Genomic DNA, 19,535 nt, shown 5'->3' with positions numbered 1-19,535 from the left:
ATTTTGTGAGTTGATAAACTCTTTGATATTACTCTCTAGATCAGAGGGTAATCTATTGTAATTTCCATGAGTATTGTTGTAGGAGTTGCCAAAGTTATTAGAGGAGTTACTAGGAAAAGGCCTAGGAACATAGTTTCCTCTAAAAGCATTGTTGTTTCCAAAATTATTCCTACCAACAAAATTAACGTCCAAGCTAGCGTTGCTACTCTCCATCAAGGAAGACAAGGGCATATCATTAGGATCTAAAGGATCACTTTTACTAGCATCCAAATTCATTAACTCATCCATCTTAGCACTCAACGAGTTAATTTCTTTTATAGCGTGTACCTTCTTACTAGTAGGTGACCTTTCAGTGTGCCACTGAGAGTAGTTTGTCATGATATTGTCTACGAGTTTTGTGGCTTACCCTAACGTGATTTCCATGAACGTTCCACCTGAGGCGGAGTCCAAGATATTTCTAGAAGCGAAATTCAAGCCAGCATAAAATATTTGTATAATCATCCAAAGACTCAAGCCATGAGCGGGACAATTTCTAATCATCAATTTCATTCTCTCCCAAGATTGTGCAACATGTTCATGATCAAGTTGCTTGAAATTCATGATATCATTACGGAGAGAGATAATCTTAGCCGGCGGAAAGTACTTGGATATATAAGCATCTTTGCACTTATCCCAAGAATCGATACTATTTTTGGGCAAAGAAGAAAACCAAGTTTTTGCGCATTCTCGCAACGAGAAAGGAAAAAGATTCAATTTAATCACATCATTATCCACATCTTTCTTCTTTTGCATATCGCAAAGCTCAATGAAGGTATTAAGATGGGATGCATCATCTTCATTAGGAAGGCCGGAGAATTGCTCTTTCATAACAAGATTCAGCAAAGCGGCATTGATTTCGTATGACTCCGCACTAGTGGCGGGAGCAATCGGAGTACTAATAAAATCATAATTATTAGTATTCGAGAAGTCACGAAGTTTGGTGTTTTCATTCATGGTGACTCCAGCAAGCAAGCAAGCACACAAGCGAACAAAGAGCAAGCGAGAAAAAGGGCGAACGAAAAAGCAAACGGAAAAGGCAAACGAAAAAGGCAAATTGTGAAGTGGGGGAGAGGAAAACGAGAGGCAACTGGCAACCAAAGTAAATGCAAGAGATGAGTTTGCGACACTTACTTGGATGAGTTCTTGACTTGATCCTCCCCGACAATGGCGCCAGAAATTCTTCTGGTACGGCAACAGACAACATCGCCAGAAATTGACACGTTGACGGAGACTAGGATTGCGTTGGTTTTTACCTTGAAGAGCAAAGGGTGATGCAGCACAGGAGTAGTAAGTATTTCCCCTCAGTTTGAGAACCAATGTATCAATCGAGTAGGAGAATCTTGTCAAGTCCAGAGTACCTGCGCAAACACAAAAGAGCTTGCACCCAACGCTTTAAAGGGGTTGTCAATCCCTTGAAGATTGATTGCAAAGTGAGATCTGAAGGCGGAAAGTGCAACGAAGTAAAAAGTGTAAGGCTGAAAATATGGTGTGGAGTAGACCCCGGGGCCATAGTGTTCACTAGAGACTTCTCTCAAAATAGCAAGTATTACGGTGGGTGAACAAATTACCGTCGAGCAATTTATAGAACCGCGCAAAGTCATGACGATATCTAAGGCAATGATCATACATATAGGCATCACGTCCAAGACAAGTAGACCGATACTTTCTGCATCTACTACTATTACTCCACACATCGACCGCTATCCAGCATGCATCTAGTGTATTGAGTTCATGACGAACAGAGTAACGCCTTAAGCAAGATGATATGATGTAGAGGGATAATCTCAAACCAATGATGAAAACCCCATCTTTTTACCCTTGATGGAAACAACACGATGCGTGCCTCGCTACCCCTTCTGTCACTCGGTGAGGTCAGCACGGTATGAACCCAAAACCAAGCACTTCTCCCATTGCAAGAATCATAGATCTAGTTGGCCAAAAAAACAACAACTCGAAGAGAATTACAAGGATATGAAATCATGCATAAGAGAGATTAAAAGATACTCAAATAAGATTCATAGATAATCTGATCATGAATCCACAATTCATCGGATCTCGACAAACACACCGCAAAAGAAGATTACATCGGATAGATCTCCATGAAGATCATGGAGAACTTTGTATTGAAGTTCCAAGAGAGAGAAGAAGCCATCTAGCTACTAGCTATGGACCCGTAGGTCTATGGTGAACTACTCACGCATCATCGGAGAGGTCATGGTGTTGATGAAGAAGCCCTCCGTACCCGAATCCCCCCTCCGGCAGGGCACCAGAACGTGCCCCAGATGGGCTCTTGCGGAGACAGAAGCTTGCGGCGGCGGAAAACTACTTTCGATGATCTCTTGATTTTTTCTGGGATTTTAGGGAATATATAGGCGCAAAACCTAGGGCAGAGGTGGCCCAGGGAGCCACAAGCCAGGATGGCGCGGGCCCCCTGGCCGTGCCATGAGGGCTTGTGGGGTCCCTGCAGGCCCCCTACCCTGATTCTCCGGCTTCCCGATCTTTTTCTATTTCAGAAAAATTCTTTTTGGTAGTTTCATTCCGTTTGGACTCCGTTCAAAATCCTCCTATGAAAGGGGTCAAAAACATGGAAAAAATAGGAACTCGCACTTAGCACTGAGTTAATAAGTTAGTCCCAAAAAATATATAAAAGGCATACAAAACATCCAAAGTTTGACAAGATAATAGCATGAAACCATAAAAAATTATAGATACGTTGGAGACGTATCAGGCACCACCAAACTTCTAGGGGTACCATGTACCCAAAGGTAATAAGCTTCTCAACTTATCACTTCCACGTATCACCGTGGAGAACTCAAACCGATGCACCAAATGCAATGGCAAGGGCACACGGAGTGCCCAAATCCTTCTCTCCCAAATCCCACCAAATCGTGCTAGGGAGGAAAATGAGAGGAAGAATGAAGAAGAACACGAAGAACTCCAAGATCTAGACCCAATGGGTTCCCCTCACTTAGAGGAGAAAGTGATTGGTGGAAATGTGGATCTATATCTCGTCTCTCTTTTCCCTCAAGAACTAGCAAGAATCATTGCATGGATTGAGAGTTAGCAAGCTCGAAGAAGGTCAACAATGGGGGAAGAACACGAGCTAAAGAGATAAGGTTCAATGGGGAAGAAGACCCCCTTTTATAGGTGGGGAAAAATCCAACCGTTATGCTTCACAACCCGCACAAAGCGGTACTACCGCTCATGGGAGAGGTACTACCGCTCGGTAGGTTCACCAACCATGCTGAGGCCAAAAAGGATGCGAAAAACAGTTCGGCGGAGCGGTACTACCGCTCCTCGAGCGGTACTACCGCTAGGGAGCGATAGTAAAAAATTACTACCGCTCCGAGGGCGGTAATACCACTACATGAGCGGTACTACCGCTAGGGAGCGGTAGTAAAAATTTACTACCGCTCCCGGGGCGGTACTACCGCTCGCACCAGGAGCGGTACTACCGTTGGATACTGAAACTGCTCTAACTTTCGCATACGGACTCCGAATTCAACGAAACCAAGTTTGTTGGAAAAGTAACGACATGGGCTAACACAATATTGATAGAAATATCAATAAGAAGCGAGTGAGAAAAGTACCATATGAAAATTGTGAGAACCCTTCTTCGAATAAGGCCGGTAAAAACTCCAAGCATCGAAAACATCATAGAAGGTGCATATGGACTCCGTTTTCGATGAACTCGAGCTTGTCATGAAGATGACCATAAGCTCTAAAACTCACAAAGATAAACACCAAACAAGAACCAAGAAGTATGATGCAAGGATGTAAACTCGACGAACGATACGATCAAGCTACTCACTTGAGAGCTCCCCTTGTCAATACGGCAATCTATCCTAAAACAGAAAACCTATCAAGGGCAAACCTATACCTTGCACCTTGTCCTCTTAATCTAGATGACGATGATCTTGGCTTCCTCAAGATGGACCATCTTTCTTGATTGCGTTGACTTGATGAAGACTAGTTGATTGCTCCTCCATACACACTATGGGTGAGCCGCTCTTCAACATATCTTCACAAGTCCATTGCCACCATCCTCCACCACTTGACATCATCCTCCATGGGTTGTATGAGATATTCCTCTAGACGCAAGCCCATGGAAACACACCTAACCCCACATAGAACTCTCATGAAGACCATGGGTTAGTACACAAACACGTAATGGACAATGCTTACCATACCATGGGATCACTTGATCCCTCTCGGTACATCTTGTACGCTTTGTGTGTTGATCATCTTGATTTACTCTTTGTTTGAGATCTTGATCAACCTTGAATCTCTATGACCATTCTTTGGATAATACCTTGAATACCTCCTTGGTCATCATATAAACTCCTTGAACCCAACAAATGGACTTCAAGAAGTGCCTATGGACAAATCCTATAAATATAACTTAAGGCAACCATTAGTCCATAGGATTTTTTACAATTACCAAAACCACATGTGGAGTAATATGCTCTAACAATCTACCCCATTTTGGTAATTGATTACAACCAATTAAAGAGAGTTTATATAAGGAAATAAGCATAACCAAGCACGCACATGCAAACAGTAATGCATGCGTACAAGATGTAAATGATTATGCAATAAAAGCAAAACCCTCTAAGCATAACCAAACTAAACTCTCTAAAGTTCTCCCCCATTGGCATCGATTGCCAAAATGGACAAAATGTTTAGAAAGACAATATAGTAGGTGGTCCTCCAAAAAGTGTGTACTTCTCAACAAATGAGTGCGGAGAAATTCACATATACAATGATAAGAAGTTGGAGGAAAACGAACTATATCGAGGACCTAAAGATTGCAAATAAAATGATCATATGCCACAAAGACATACAAAAAATAGAGGCAAGCAATCAAAAGATACCAGATGGAACAAACAATCATATGATCCTTCGAACCACATGAATAAAAGATATTATGATAAAGGCAACAGAGTGTTTTACGAAAGCTAGAGAAGCTCCCCATGATTTGTGCACTAATAAGATATTTTTGTATTTGATACAAGTGCACAAAATAGTGTTGTTGCTCCCCCAAAATTAATAAAAACACACAACGACTGCAAGAAGATAGATGAGACAATAAGCATATCACTTTGCACAAAACAAATGATTGAGCAGCATGTAAAAGAAGCAACTTAAGAATAGGGTCAACCAAAATAATGTGTGTGAGTCATGGCAAAGCACTTGAGAAGACTAAGATAAGGATGAGCATTAATCATCAACATAGTCTTGATGAAATGAGAAACAAAGTGCAAGACATATCATTCCCACACATACACACACACACACTAGAAAATGGGTTCACAATCTTACTAATAAACGAAATAAGAACCAACGCTTGTGACAACCCACGGTGAAGATAGGAAATAAGAACCTTGTCAAGAGGAGGGATACCAATCGAAATGGCAAAACCCTCATCAATACAAGCATGAGGAAAAATAATCTTCACGACCAAAGAGTGCATCAAGATGTAGGAAAATAAGATACGCACTCAAGACAAATCCTTTCACGAAGCCACCAAAACTAAAAAAGGAAATGCAACGGTGGACGTGAAAGAAAAGAGGATATCAATTAGAGATGTAACTTTTCTCATGTGTAAAAGATTCTAAGTAGAAGACAATCATGATGATATATATCCACAAAGAAGGATGTACACACGAAATGGTTACAAGAAGGAACAAACAAGATATCCTAAAGGAAGTCATAAATATATCAATAAGATCTTTGCTTGGAAGCATAGCACATGGCCTAATATTTTCTTATTGTACAATATGAATTTCCAACATACGAACACCAAAGACATGCCAACTAGCAATAAGACATCATCGTTCGGATGCTTTGAGAAAGGAAATAAGTACTACAAGAACGAATCAAGAGATTCATGCCATGATGCAACCTGGAAAAGAAAAGACAGGTTTGGGCCTTTGCAAGAAATGAATGCATGAAGTAGATACTTGTTGCCGAGACAAAATTGGATTGATGTAGTAGATAGTTGTTCGTTGAACATCCTAACTTGGCTCCAATAATCACATGGTCTGAACACCTTCCTTATAGGCGAGCCGAGCATCCGACGGATCTCCAATTGTTCTTGGAACAACAAAACAAACAACATGGTGCCCAAACTTATTGGGACCACAGAGTTAGATAACCAACAATACATAGGACAAACTCCACATACATATGTGAACATAGATATGAATTTGAATTTCATGCACACTTTAGCCAATTTATGACAAGGTGGAGTTTCCCCTATATATTGGGTCAAAGAAAGAAAGCAAGCAAAAGAAGCTATATATAGTAAATATGCATGCTCAAGGCTTTCAAGAATCAACTCAACACAAAGTTGATAATACACCAAAATACAAGGTATCAAGTGATAATAAGATACCAAGCGAAAAACTATCACTTGAAGGATATCAATTAAAAGATACCTCAAGGAATGAGATATATATCCATTGGAACATGCCAAATAAAAGGAAACAAGATACCAATTGAAGGAAAACAAACACGAGGTATCTAGTTTCAAAAGAGAGCTAGATTCCAACAAACCAAACCCTCGACAAATTTTCATGATGGGACAAAGCATCATAAATAGCAATACTTGCCTCCCATCAACACACACTCGATGGGGATGAAAAGATATTATGATGGGCGAATAAAGAGAGTGTTCTAAAGAAAATAGGATAGCTCCCCCAAGGGATGTGCCTTATATAGAATTTGCATTTAAATACAAAATGCACAAGATGGGATCATCACTTTTTCTATATCCATAAAAACACTAGACATGTTAAAATAGATCCAGAAGAGGCAAGGAAGACAAACGAAACACAAAATCCAATTTAAAGACGATTAGCAATTTCTACCACATGATGGGAATACCGATTGTCAAGGACAAGAAGTATTTTGGAAATAATACTCATTGGTAGATCGCAAATATATCCAACATCATCTTTAGCCCTAAAATGCAAGCAAATGACACTTGTAGAGCTAACATGCCACCTAGGAACAAGATAATTTACAATATCAACACTAAGTGGCAATACCTCAAATGTACACATTTTCTAGGCTTGTAATATGCACATAGCATATTACCCCCCATAATGTAATAACCCAACAATATTAACAAGTGGAAAATTAAAATCAACAAGAGATAATTAATGGACCATATAGAATTTGAATTTCTCATGAGTAAGACATACCACATAGAAACTAGATAATCTTGAAATATCAATACTAAGTGGTATTCCCCATGTATACACATTTATAGGATTGTGAGGTGTGCAAAAGACATCACTCTCCCACAATGGGATAATCCATTAATCTCTCACAAGAGCCAACAAAGATACAAACAAGATGCAAAAAGGCTCACTACAAGACTCACATGTACATGATGTGCAAACCAACATACACATACTCGATTACTCAAGATAATCAAGTTGGAATCACAACATATACAAACACATGCAAGGTACAAAACCACAACATGCAAAGGGGCAAGTAACTAACAATGTTAACAATTTAAGTAAAAGTTACTGTAAGGAGGCACATTGGATATGAGATAGAAACTCGATAATCCAAATGACTTGGCTTGAGATAATATGAATGATGAAGACTCCTTAATTATTCATTATGTATCCAAGTCTCCAATGTCCTCCACATTCACCTATTGATCAAGTTTGAGCTTGTTGGCCCCCAACCACGTTGGGTCCTAAGAGGTTAGTCACAATAGGCTTGGCAACCCAAATGGTACTTTTCTTGACACCACTTCGAGTACCAACAAACTTGGCAAACACATTGCCAACCTTATCCTTCCGAAGAGAATAGATATCATCAATAATGATTGGGTTGGATAAATTACCTGTCGTGCAAGAAGAAGCGAAGTGACCCTTCTGACGACATAAGTTGCAACATCTACCCTTTAATTTCTTCCCTATTGATTTCTCAACATGAGGAGTGTTGGCTTGGGTCTTCTTGGGAAGGGGCCTTTCTTCAACTTGTAGTTGAGTATGTGATTGAACTTGTGGCCGTTTCCCTTGTTGCTTGTGACTTTGGGGCTTCTTCTTTAGTGGGCAAGATCTAACATGATGCCCTTCAATTTTGCACTTGAAGCAAATAATCTTGGCCGAATTCCTGACTTGTTCTTGGCCCTTCTTCTTGAAGCTTTTGGACTTATTCTTCTTGTTGGAGTTGAATCCAAGTCCATATTTGTCATTTGGGGATTTTTTTCCCACAAAAGAGATTGTTGAGTGTGGACATTCCTTCATGACTCTTTTCCAAGTGTTTCCTCAAGGAAGTGACTTGGGCCTTGAGCTCTTTGATTTTCTCTACATGGTTAATATCAACACAACTACTAGAGGAAGTATAAGCTTCATTGTTAGTGCAACAAGGCATGAAAAGTAATTCATCGCAAGATGTAGCAGCATTATGAGTAGATGAATTACGAGGACTAGCACATGGCAATATAGCATTTTGACTAGAAGTAGTGCTAATGTCCACATGAGGCTCACTCGATGTTACCTTGATAGTAATAGCCTCATGAGCTAATTTTAGCACATTATGGGATACTAGAAGATCATCATGAGAGCTTGTGAGCATTACATGACTTTCTTCCAATTTCCCATAATTGCTAGATAGCAACTCAAGTTGAGCCCTTAGCTCAACATTCTCCTTTAAAATGGATGCTTCACAAGAAGTATAGTTAGTAGCACAAGCGTCATCATTAACAATAAGAGGAGAAGGCAACTTGGCAAGCTCTTTAGCATATGAAGCTTCAAGTTGAGCATGAGACTCGGTGAGTTCGATGAGTGAACTCTTAATATCCCTTGAGCCATTTTCGAGGTGCTCATAGTCCTCAACGAGTTTAGCATGTGCAACTTCAAGCTTATCGTTTTTGGTTCTAAAATCATTAGCCATCTCGAGAGCTCTATCATGAGATTCCTTTAATCTAGATAATTCTATAGCAAAGGTTTCCTCAAAAGATTCCTTGGTGGTCTGTTCATTTTCAAGAGCTTGAGATAGCTCCGCGATCTCGTTAGCGTAATCACGCTCATGACCTTCCATTGTCCCAATGGTGGCCTCATGCTCCTCGAGATGAGCTTCCAACTCCTCAATGTATTTCTTGCCCTCAGTGGCAATAGACATGATTTCCAAGAAGTTGGAACAAGCATGTTTATTCTTACAAAGAGATTTAAAAATCATTTCACCCCTAATTTTTAAGGGTGCAATAGTATCACTCTCTTCATCATTATTCTCATCCTCATTATCATTAACATCATCATCATGAGATACATTGGGATTCAAAGTAGGAGATACCTTTGAAGCCTTAGCCATAAGGAAAAAGTGAGTAACAATAGATGATTATGTAGGATCCCTTAAATCATCATTCAAGGCCACAACTTGTTCCATGGAGTGATGAATTTCCTCTACATTGTTAACACAACAACTCGAGGAAATATATATATTTTTATCATGGCAACAAGATATAGGAAGCATATTATCATGAGATTTAGTCAAGGAGTATTTACATGATATGCAAGGACTATCAACACAAGCATGTAAAACATTTAGAGTGCTCGAAGTGTTAATGCCCAAAGATGAAGCATTGCAATAATATAGTGATGAAGGATCATCAACAATAAACCCACTATCATCATTGCAATGATCACCACTACTCACCATGTCATTACCTTGTGGCAATCCACATGTAGGTGAAGTAGATGAAGTTTAGAAGACCACACGACCGGAGGTGGAGGGAGAAAAATAATTCCCACAAATCTTGGACATACCATATTTATCTTGAAGCTCGGTCCACAACTCATGAGCATCCCGGAATTGCATGAGATGAAATATAACTACATTGCTCAAAGTATCAAAAAGCGCATTAGAAGCTTTAGCATTGAGATAAGAGTTTTTATCATACTCTAAAGATATATTTTGAGAATCCTTTGGAGGAGAAAAACCCATATCTACAATTCCCTCCAAGTTTGGGTCCATGACCCTAAAGTGATTAAGCATGCGAATTACCCAAACATCAAAATTTGTGCCATCGAAAATAAGAGTGTCAGAGAATCCTAAACCCCTAGTCGGCATACTTACTCTATAGGTGGTTAAACATAATAAATAGAGACCTAGATCTGATACCAATTGAAAGGACGTGGATGTCGCCTAGAGGGGGGTGAATAGGCGCTTTAAAACAATTACGGTTTAGGCTTGAACCAATGCGGAATAAAACTAACATTTAATTTGTCAAGCACAAAACCTAAAACAACTAGGCTCAACTATGTGCACCAATAACTTATGCTAAGCAAGATAAACAACTAAGTGATAGCAAGATATATGACAAGAAACAATATGGCTATCATAAAGTAAAGTACATAAGTAAAGGGTTCGAGTGAGAGATAACCGAGGCACGCGGAGACGGTGATGTATCCCGAAGTTCACACCCTTGCGGATGCTAATCTCCGTTGGAGCGGTGTGGAGGCACAATGCTCCCCAAGATGCCACTAAGGCCACCGTAATCTCCTCACGCCCTCGCACAATGCAAGATGCCGTGATTCCACTAAGGGACCCTTAAGGGCGGCCACCGATCCCATACAAACAAGGTTGGGGCAATCTCCACAACTTAATTGGAGGCTCCCAACAACACCACAAAGCTTCACCACAATGGCATATGGCTTCGAAGTGACCACAAATGCTCGGGGCAATCTCCACAACTTAATTGGAGACCCCGATGCTTGCCCGGAGCTTTACACCACAATGATTGAGCTCCGAGGCACCACTAGGCTTCTAGGGGTACAAAGTACCCAAAGGTAATAAGCTTCTCAACTTCTCACTTCCATGTATCACCGTGGAGAACTCAAACCGATGCACAAAATTTAATGGCAAGGGCACACGGAGTGCCCAAATCATTCTCTCCCAAATCCCGCCAAAGCAACTAATGCTAGGGAGGAAATGAGAGGAAGAATGAAGAAGAACACGAAGAACTCCAAGATCTAGACCCAATGGGTTCCCCTCACTTAGAGGAGAAAGTGATTGGTGGAAATGTGGATCTAGATCTCCTCTATCTTTTCCCTCAAGAACCATTAAGAATCATTGGAGGGATTGAGAGTTAGCAAGCTCGAAGAAGGTCAACAATGGGGGAAGAACACGAGCTAAAGAGATAAGGTTCAATGGGGAAGAAGACCCCCTTTTATAGGTGGGGAAAAATCCAACCGTTATGCTTCAGAGCCCATACAGAGCAGTACTACCGCTCATGGGAGCGGTACTACCGCTCGGTAGGTTCACCAACCATGCCGAGGCCAAAAAGGATGAGAAAAACAGTCCGGCGGAGCGGTACTACCGCTAGGGAACGGTAGTAAAAAATTACTACCGCTCTAGGGGCGGTACTACCGCTACAGAAGCGGTACTACCGCTAGGTTGCGGTAGTAAAAAATTACTACCGCTCCGGGGGCGGTACTACCGCTCCGGGGGCGTTACAACCACTCGCACCAGGAGCGGTACTACCGCTGGATACTGAAACTGCTCTAACTTTTGCATACGGACTCCGGATACAAGGAAACCAAGTTTGTTGGAAAAATAACGACATGGGTAACACAATCTTGATAGAAATATCAATAAGAAGCAAGTGAGAAAAGTACCATAAGAAAATGGTGAGAACCCTTCTTTGAATAAGACCGGTAAAAACTCTGAGCATCAAAAACATCATAGAAGGTGCATATGGACTCCGTTTTTGATGAACTCGAGCTTGGCATGAAGATGACCATAAGCTCTAAAACTCACAAAGAGAAGCACCAAACAAGAACCAAGACGTATGATGCAAGGATGCAAATGGTTTGAGCTCTCAACGAACGATACGATCAAGCTACTCACTTGAGAGCCCCCCTTGTGAGTACAACAATCTATCCTAAAACAGAAAACCTATCAAGGGCAAACCTATACCTTGCACCTTGTTCTCTTGAGCTAGATGACGATGATCTTGGCTTCCTCAAGATGGACCACCTTTCTTGATTGTGTTGGCTTGATGAAGACTAGTTGATTGCTCCCCCATACACACTATGGGTGAGCCACTCTTCAACATATCTTCACAAGTCCATTGCCACCATCCTCCACCACTTGACATCATCCTCCATGGGTTGTATGAGATCTTCCTCTAGACCCAAGCCCATGGAAACACACCTAACCCCACATAGAACTCTCACGAAGACCATGGGTTAGTACACAAACACGTAATGGACAATGCTTACCATACCATGGGATCACTTGATCCCTCTCGGTACATCTTGTACGCTTTGTGTGTTGGTCATCTTGATTTACTCTTTGTCTGAGATCTTGATCAACCTTGAGTCTCTATGACCATTCTTTGGATAATACCTTGAATACTTCCTTGGTCATCATATAAACTCCTTGAACCCAACAAATGAACTTCAAGAAGTGCCTATGGACAAATCCTATAAATATAACTTAAGGCAACCATTATTCCATAGGAATTGTCATTAATTACCAAAACCACATATGGAGAAATATGCTCTAACAAAGGTGGCTAGCGGGTGTCTGTCTCTCCCACTTTAGTCGGATCGTATTCGATGAAGAGGGTCCTTATGAAGGGTAAATAGTGTTGGCATATCAACGTTGTGGATGTCACATAGGTAAGAACCGTTCTTGCTAGAAACCCTAATCAGCCACGTAAAAAGTGCAACAACAATTAGAGGACGTCTAACTTGTTTTTGCAGGGTATGCTATGTGATGTGATATGGCCAAAAGGATGTGATGATACATATGTGATGTATGAGATTGATCATGTTCTTGTAATAGGATTAACGACTTGAATTTCATCGCAATTTCTTTGCGATCAAATTATTCAGCAGAAGACCAATTTCTTCAGCCGAAGATATACATTTTTAGGGGTCGGTATTCATCGTATATTTCAAACTCCTCAGCGACTTATAGATCCTGTGTACACTCATGAACACATTAGATACTTAACCTATAAGTCTTCAAACCACCAAAATCACTAAGGGGCACTAGATGCACTTACAATCTCCCCCTTTTTGGTGGTTGATGACAATTAGGTTAAGTCGTCAACAGGGATAAAAATATGAAGTGTAAATACTCATTTGAGAAATTTGAAATCAAGATACAGAGAGACTCCCCCTGAAGATGTGCATATCTTGAGGATTTTGCTTTTCACAGAAAATGCACATTGATGATTTATATCATGGAGATCTCCCCCTGAGTCTTGTAAATCATGCATACATATTGTTGGGGAACGTCGCATGGGAAACAAAATTTTCCTACGCGCACGAAGACCTATCATGGTGATGTCCATCTACGAGAGGGGATGAGTGATTTACGTACCCTTGTAGACCGTACAGCAGAAGCATTAGAGAACGCGGTTGATGTAGTGGAACGTCCTCACGTCCCTCGATCCGCCCCGCGAACAATCCCGCGATCAGTCCCACGATCTAGTACCGAACGGACGACACCTCCGCGTTCAGCACACGTACAGCTCGACGATGATCTCGGCCTTCTTGATCCAGCAAGAGAGACAGAGAGGTAGAAGAGTTCTCTGGCAGCGTGACGGCGCTCCGGAGGTTGGTGATGACCTTGTCTCAGCACGGCTCCGCCCGAGCTCCGCAGAAACGCGATCTAGAGGAAAAACCGTGGAGGTATGTGGTCGGGCTGCCGTGGAAAAGTCATCTCAAATCAGCCCTAAAACCTCCGTATACATAGGTGGAAGGGAGGGGACCTTGACTTGGGGCTCAAGGAGCCCCAAGGGGGTCGGCTGAGTCCAAGGGGGAGGACTCTCCCCCCAACCCGAGTTGGACTAGGTTTGGTGGGAGGGAGTCCCCCTTCCTTCTCACCTCCTCCTTTTTTTTTCTTTCTCTCTTGATTTTCTTCTCCTTGGCGCATAGGGCACTTGTGGGCTGTCCCACCAGCCCACTAAGGGCTGGTGTGTCTCCCCCAAGGCCTCTGGGCTTCCCCGGGGTGGGTTGCCCCCCCGGTGAACTCCCGGAACCCATTCGTCATTCCCGGTACATTCCCGGTAACTCCGAAAACCTTCCGGTAATCAAATGAGGTCATCCTATATATCAATCTTCGTTTCCGGACCATTCCGGAAACCCTCGTAACGTCCGTGATCTCATCCGGGACTCCGAACAACATTCGGTAACCAACCATATAACTCAAATACGCATAAAACAACGTCGAACCTTAAGTGTGCAGACCCTGCGGGTTCGAGAACTATGTAGACATGACCCAAGAGACTCCTCGGTCAATATCCAATAGCGGGACCTGGATGCCCATATTGGATCCTACATATTCTACGAAGATCTTATCGTTTGAACCTCAGTGTCAAGGATTCATATAATCCCGTATGTCATTCCCTTTGTCCTTCGGTATGTTACTTGCCCGAGATTCGATCGTCAGTATCCGCATACCTATTTCAATCTCGTTTACCGGCAAGTCTCTTTACTCGTTCCGTAATACAAGATCCCGCAACTTACACTAAGTTACATTTCTTGCAAGGCTTGTGTGTGATGTTGTATTACCGAGTGGGCCCCGAGATACCTCTCCGTCACAAGGAGTAACAAATCCCAGTCTTGATCCATACTAACTCAACTAACACCTTCGGAGATACCTGTAGAGCATCTTTATAGTCACCCAGTTACGTTGCGACGTTTGATACACACAAAGCATTCCTCCGGTGTCAGTGAGTTATATGATCTCATGGTCATAGGAATAAATACTTGACACGCAGAAAACAGTAGCAACGAAATGACACGATCAACATGCTACGTCTATTAGTTTGGGTCTAGTCCATCACGTGATTCTCCTAATGACATGATCCAGTTATCAAGCAACAACACCTTGTTCATAATCAGAAGACACTGACTATCTTCGAGCAACTGGCTAGCCAACTAGAGGCTTGCTAGGGACGGTGTTTTGTCTATGTATCCACACATGTAAATGAGTCTTCATTCAATACAATTATAGCATGGATAATAAACGATTATCTTGATACAGGAATTATAACAATAACTATATTTATTATTACCTCTAGGGCATAATTCCAACAGTCTCCCACTTGCACTAGAGTCAATAATCCAGCCCTCACATCACCATGTGAATTACATTGTAATAAACCTAACACCCATACAGTTCTGGTGTTGATCATGTTTTGGCCGTGGAAGAGGTTTAGTCAGCGGGTCTGCTACATTCAGATCCGTGTGCACTTTGCATATATTTACGTCCTCTCCCTCGACGTAGTCGCGGATGAGGTTGAAGCATCGTTTGATGTGTTTGGTCTTCTTGTGAAACCGTGGTTCCTTTGCTAAGGCAATGGCACCCGTGTTGTCATAGAACAAGGTTATTGGATTCAGTGCGCTTGGCACCACTCCAAGATCCGTCATGAACTGCTTCATCCAGACACCCTCCTTAGCCGCGTCCGAGGCAGCCATGTACTCCGCTTCACATGTAGAATCTGCTACGACGCTTTGCTTGGAACTGCACCAGCTTACCGCACCCCCATTAAGAATAAATACGTATCCGGTTTGCGACTTAGAGTCGTCCGGATCTGTGTCAAAGCTTGCATCGACATAACCTTTTACGGCGAGCTCTTCGTCACCTCCATACACGAGAAACATCTCCTTAGTCCTTTTCAGGTACTTCAGGATATTCTTGACCGCCGTACAGTGATCCACTCCTGGATTACTCTGGAACCTACCTGCCATACTTATGGCCAGGCTAACATCCGGTCTAGTACACAGCATTGCATACATGATAGAACCTATGGCTAAAGCATAGGGGACGGAGCACATATGCTCTCTATCTTCATCAGTTGCTGGGCACTGAGTCTTACTCAATCTCGTACCTTGTAAAACTGGCAAGAACCCTTTCTTGGACTGTTCCATTTTGAACCTCTTCAAAACTTTATCAAGGTATGTGCTTTGTGAAAGTCCTATCAGGCGTTTTGATCTATCCCTATAGATTTTAATGCCTAGAATGTAAGCAGCTTCTCCTAGGTCCTTCATAGAGAAACTTTCATTCAAGTAACCTTTTATGCTCTCCAAAAGCTCTACGTTGTTTCCAATCAGTAATATGTCATCCACATATAATATTAGAAACGCCATAGAGCTCCCACTCACTTTCTTGTAAATACAAGATTCTCCATCCACTTGTATAAACCCAAATGCTTTGATCACCTCATCAAAGCGTTTGTTCCAACTCCGAGATGCTTGCACCAGTCCATAAATGGATCGCTGGATCTTGCACACCTTGTTAGCATTCTTAGGATCGACAAAACCTTCGGGTTGCATCATATACAATTCTTCCTTAAGGAAACCGTTAAGGAACACTGTTTTGACATCCATCTGCCAGATTCATAATCGAAAAATGCAGCTATTGCTAACATGATTCTGACGGACTTAAGCATCGCTACGGGTGAGAAAGTCTCATCGTAGTCAACTCCTGGAACTTGTGAAAAACCCTTTGCCACAAGTCGAGCTTTATAAACGGTCACATTGCCGTCAGCGTCCATCTTCTTCTTAAAGATCCATTTGTTCTGAATAGCCTTGCGGCCCTCAGGTAGTATCTCCAAAGTCCACACTTTGTTCTCATACATGGATCCTATCTCGGACTTCATGGCTTCTAGCCATTTGTTGGAATCTGGGCCCACCATTGCTTCTTCATAATTTGCAGGTTCATTGTTGTCTAACAACATGATTGATAAGACGGGATTACCGTACCACTCTGGAGCAGCACGTGATCTCATCGACCTGCGTGGTTCAACAGAAACTTGAACTGGAGTTTCATGATTATCATCATTAACTTCCTCCTCAACCGGTGTCGCAACGACAGAGGTTTCCCCTTGCCCTGCGCCACCATCCAGGGGGATGAGAGGTTCGACAACCTCGTCAAGTTCTATCTTCCTCCCACTCAATTCTTTTGAGAGAAACTCCTTCTCGAGAAAAGCTCCGTTCTTAGCAACAAACACTTTGCCCTCGGATTTCAGATAGAAGGTGTACCCAACTGTCTCTTTTGGGTAACCTATGAAGACGCACTTTTCCGCTTTGGGTTCCAGCTTTTCAGGCTGAAGCTTTTTCACATAAGCATCACATCCCCAAACTTTAAGAAACAACAACTTTGGCCTTTTGCCATACCACAGTTCGTATGGTGTCGTCTCAACGGATTTTGATGGTGCCCTATTTAAAGTGAATGCAGCTGTTTCTAATGCATAACCCCAAAATGATAACGGCAAATCAGTAAGAGACATCATAGATCGCACCATCTCTAACAAAGTACGATTACGACGTTCGGACACACCATTACGCTGTGGTGTTCCAGGCGGTGTCAACTGTGAAACAATTCCACATTTTCTTAAGTGATCACCAAACTCGAAACTCAGATATTCACCCCCACGATCAGACCGTAGGAACTTGATCTTCTTGTTACGATGATTTTCCACTTCACTCTGAAATTGCTTGAACTTTTCAAATGTTTCAGACTTGTGCTTCATCAAGTAGACATAGCCATACCTACTCAAATCGTCAGTGAAGGTGAGAAAATAACGATATCCGCCGCGTGCCTCCACGCTCATCGGACCACACACATCGGTATGTATGATTTCCAATAAGTCACTTGCACGCTCCATTGTTCCGGAGAACGGAGTCTTACTCATCTTGCCCATGAGGCATGGTTCGCACGTGTCAAGTGAATCAAAGTCAAGTGACTCCAAAAGTCCATCAGCATGGAGTTTCTTCATGCGCTTTACACCAGTATGACCCAAGCGGCAGTGCCACAAAAATATGGCGCTATCATTGTTTACTCTAACTCTTTTGGTCTCAATGTTATGTATATGCGTATCGCTATCAAGATTCAATATGAACAATCTTCTCACATTCGGTGCATGACCATAAAAGATGTTACTCATAGAAATAGAACAACCATTATTCTCTGACTTAAAAGAGTAACCGTCTCGCAATAAACAAGATCCAGATATAATGTTCATGCTCAACGCAGGCACTAAATAACAATGATTTAAGTTCATCACTAATCCTGACGGTAGCTGAAGTGATACTGTGCCGACGGCGATTGCATCAACCTTGGAACCATTTCCTACGCGGATCGTCACTTCATCTTTCGCCAGCCTTCGTCTATTCCGCAGTTCTTGTTTCGAGTTGCAAATATGAGCAACAGAACCGGTATCGAATACCCAGGCACTACTACGAGAGCCGGTTAAGTACACATCAATAACATGTATATCAAATATACCTGATTTTTCTTTTGCCCGCATTCTTATCTGCCAGATACTTGGGGCAATTGCGCTTCCAGTGACCCATACCCTTGCAATAGTAGCACTCCGTTTCAGGCTTAGGTCCAGCTTTGGGTTTCTTCGGCGGATTGGCAACAGGCTTGCCGCTCTTCTTCGAATTGCCCTTTTTGCCTTTGCCGTTTCTCTTGAAACTAGTGGTCTTATCCACCATCAACACTTGATGCTCTTTACGGAGTTCAGACTCTGCGACTTTCAACATCACAAACAACTCGCGGGGAGACTTGTTCATCCCTTGCATGTTGTAGTTCAACACAAAGCCTTTGTAGCTTGGCGGCAGTGATTGAAGGATTCTGTCAGTGATAGCTTCTTGCGGGAGTTCAATCCCCAGCTCAGCTAGACGGTTTGAGTACCCAGACATTTTGAGCACATGTTCACTGACAGACGAGTTTTCCTCCATCTTGCAAGCATAGAATTTATCGGAGGTCTCATACCTCTCGATCCGGGCGTTCTTCTGAAAGATAACCTCCAACTCCTGGAACATCTCAAATGCTCCATGACGCTCAATGCGACGTTGAAGTCCCGGTTCTAAGCCATACAAGACTGCACATTGAACTATTGAGTAGTCCTCCTTACGTGCTAACCAAGCGTTCTTAACATCCTGATCAGCCGTAGCGGGTGGTTCATCTCCTAGCGCAGCATTAAGGACATAATCCTTCTTCCCAGCTTGTAAGATTAGCTTAAGATTACGAGCCTAGTCTACAAAGTTGCTTCCATCATCTTTCAACTTAGCTTTCTCTAGGAACGTATTAAAATTCAGGATGACTGTCGCGTGAGCCATGATCTACAACACAAATATATTCAAAGTGGACTTAGACTATGTTCAAGATAATTAGAGTTCAACTTAATCAAATTATATGCTAAACTCCCACTCAAAAGTACATCTCTCTAGTCATTTGAGTGGTTCATGATCCACTTACACTATCCCAAGTCCGATCATCACGTGAGTTGAGTATAGTTTCAGTGGTAAGCATCCCTATGCTAATCATATCAACTATATGATTCATGATCGACCTTTCGGTCTCATGTGTTCCGAGGCCATGTCTGCACATGCTAGGCTCGTCAAGCTTAACCCGAGTGTTCCGCGTGCGCAACTGTTTTGCACCCGTTGTATGTGAACGTTGAGTCTATCACACCCGATCATCACGTGGTGTCTCGAAAC

The sequence above is a fragment of the Hordeum vulgare genome, chromosome 4H, assembly GCF_904849725.1.
Source record: "Hordeum vulgare subsp. vulgare chromosome 4H, MorexV3_pseudomolecules_assembly, whole genome shotgun sequence".
Lineage (NCBI taxonomy): Eukaryota > Viridiplantae > Streptophyta > Magnoliopsida > Poales > Poaceae > Hordeum > Hordeum vulgare.
This window is presented reverse-complemented; position numbering follows the sequence as displayed.